This window comes from Haliotis asinina, chromosome 7 (assembly GCF_037392515.1).
Source record: "Haliotis asinina isolate JCU_RB_2024 chromosome 7, JCU_Hal_asi_v2, whole genome shotgun sequence".
Taxonomy (NCBI): domain Eukaryota; kingdom Metazoa; phylum Mollusca; class Gastropoda; order Lepetellida; family Haliotidae; genus Haliotis; species Haliotis asinina.
In genome coordinates this window covers 37,416,066-37,419,345 of record NC_090286.1, presented here as the reverse complement: position 1 = coordinate 37,419,345, position 3,280 = coordinate 37,416,066, and positions in this window count along the sequence as shown.

Here is a 3,280-nt window from a genome sequence, read left to right as displayed (position 1 = left end):
AATTCCGATGTCAAATGATCTGATGTTTGCAATAGCTGTTGCTGTGATTTAGTCAACACCTCTTCCTGGAACAGAGCTAGTAAGCTTGATGCCGAAGAGCCGGGTTGATTCTCAACAATGTGTTAAACTCATGTGATGTGTACCGCGCCTTATACATGTATTTGTGCAATTTTGTTTTAAAAATAGGCGAGAATCAACACTCGCTCACTGGTTCTTCCAATCAACCAAACCAGGACTGAGCTGCAGCTCAGAACCGAGGTTACGCTACAGAGGAGGAAAACAATATGGCGGTTACACTAAAGTCCGTCTGGGTTCAGATGAGAACGATGGATAATTAAATAACTCGAAATGGGGATAAGTGCACAAAACATAAATAAGACACGTGGGTGATCCTAAAACCCCTGTACCCAACATGATCTAAATTCTGATCCCACACTGTAAATTGAGTGTAATGATCTGTCTTGAAAACATACCAGATACAGTATCACTGATATAGGTGTGATGTCATTGACGTACAATGGTATGGGTGTTCTTTGTAAAAGCAAGTCCGGATATGACGGGTAACAGTCATTCCCATTGTTGTGTTTTGTATATGTTATGTCTAAATGTTTTTTCCGTTAAATTAAAACGGAAATATTGCACCTGTCAAGTCAAAACATTGAATACACTCGTTTCCTGTTGACTGGCATCCGTACTATTGCGCACCTTAGTAGAATAACCAGTCCAGAATTTTTAGACATTCATTTATCTGTATACATAAGTATTATTCAATATGATTTCATACATATGATCACTTGTATATTGCAACACTAATCCTTGCAAACATGTCGTAAAGCGTGCTCTGTCGTAAAGCGTGCTCTGTCGCAGAGCGAGCTCTGACAAACGTAAACCAGGAAATCGTGGAAATCTTAAAACTAGGGCCTGCCGTCAAAAAGGTTTGGCGGTGTGGTACGGAATCGATACTATATCAATCCCATTGTGCGTTACAGAACTTCAATAAATATGTTCAACACACACACACACACACACACACACACACACACACACACACACACACAACAGGTATAACCAGTGAGGCAGATGCATTATGAATCATTTCACGACCTCATCAAATTGGGACAGTCTGTGATGTCTAAGTGAAGATCATGCTGCCTACAGCTCGCTATAAAATATAGACGTACGATGTTATTGAATTCTGAAATTAAAATTCAGTTGTAGATACCATTTTCTTCTGAAACAATGAATTTAAATTCAGCGTAACCAGAGATGTTTGTCTACGTTCATTTTCACACGAGAAAATTCGGATCGGCTGAAAGTAGGATTGTTCATTGTTTCAATAGATTAATGAGATTCTTGTTTCGGCTTGTTCTTTGAAACAGCGGTAGGGCAAAAGTCACAGAGAAAATCATCTCTGAACAAAGTATGTTTCACTTTGTCGTCACCTATATGACGGTGGTTTGTAAATAATCGAGTCGGCACCAGACAATCCAGTGATCAACATCATGAGCATCTGTAGATCCCGTTAGTCGCATCTTACAACAAGTATGTGTTGCTAAAGAGAAATATGTTTTCAGAGCTCGTCTTGACGTAGGTAGCGGGTACAATGTGTGAAGCCCATTTTCTGGTGTCTCCGGCCTTGATTTTGAATGAATGTTTTCTAAAAGCGTAAAACTGAATTCACTTTCGCACTCACTTGACCTAGCCTGACCAGATACACTGCCTTTTCGCTCAAACTCAGCCTGACTCAGTGTCGAGCAGAGTTTCCCTTATTAACTACAGCAGACTGGGCAACATAAAGCCCCATATTTCAAAGATACTCGGTACGACGAGGCGTTCAGCAGAACCCAAGCAAGTCATATACACGTGTTTCTGTAAATATTCAAATCTGTGCCTCAGAAATAAGCGACATCATGATATTACAATTTTTAGGCTATTACATGCACTTTTGTCAGAAGAACTGCTTACGCTACGACCGTTGTAAGTCAATGTTAAGGCTTGGAAATTAATTCGATTATCTTGACTAAGGCTGGCCTGGAGCGGCAAGCTATAATCAAATCACCATAAAACACAGCCAAATGTCATGTCAATACACACCATATAACACACTATTATACAAAAAGAAATTAATTCGTCTGTAGAGGCGTTTGTTAATGGAAAAAACGATGTGATGTGTGGTCGAAAAGAGGCGGTGTAACAAGATCACAATAGGGTCAGACCACTAGTTGACTGATTGAGTATGGTTTGATGCCGCCTTTAGCAATATTCCAGTAGCACCACGGCGGGCAACATCATCACACGTTGTACCCATGAGTGGAATTGAATCCGGGCCTTAGTCGTGGCGAGCGAACGCGTTAACCACCTGTCTGTCCCACCGCCCATTTGCGTTGATGTTGACGAGATAACAGTTGTTCACTGATAATACCAGATGACTGAAAACGACCGTCAGGTGTGGATTCGCGCCGGTCGCGTACGGCACAAGGTTGCCATTCATCATCAGCAATCACGAGTTGTGTTTGCCAAAGAGTTATTATGCAAACCACTCATTAAAGTAAACGATGGTTAAAGGAACGTGTTTTAGGCACCATTATCAATATCAGGCTCTCAACAAACGCACAAAATCCGCACAGCTTCACGTGATGCTCATTTAGAAAATACGTTGCCATCATGTTCATACTGATGAAGCTGAAAAACCTGCAGACATTGAACATTTGATTTGAACAAGACAGTGCAAATGTTATCAAAACGTCACTAGTGACCGAGTAGGGTTTGCACCCCTTTTGGCAACATTCCAGCAGTATCACGGCGGATGACACCAGAAATGGGCCTCATACAATGTACGCACGTGGGGAATCGAACCCAGGTCTTTGGCATGACGAGCTAACGCTTTAACCACTGAGCTACCCCACCGGGCTCGAAACGTTATCAAGTTGGAAACAGTGAATGAAGATCCGATGCAAGATAGTGTCATCCGCACTACATTGTACCAACAACCAGTTTTGTACACATCATGAAACATTGGTGTATATATACTTTCTATTGCGCTACAGATGGATTCATTTTCTACACTGTTGTGTACACTAATCAGATCCGTGAAATAATATCACAGAATGCCACACTTCCTACAGGTTGAAACTGCCTGTTGCTGGTCATGCTGTTGGTGGTTTATGGCGAAGACATTTGATCTCCAAATCAACTCGGCAGACCATCCTTTAGGAATATTCTCATAACCAGCATATTAGAGACCATTGCCAACTCGGACTCGCTAAATGGCACACAAGGG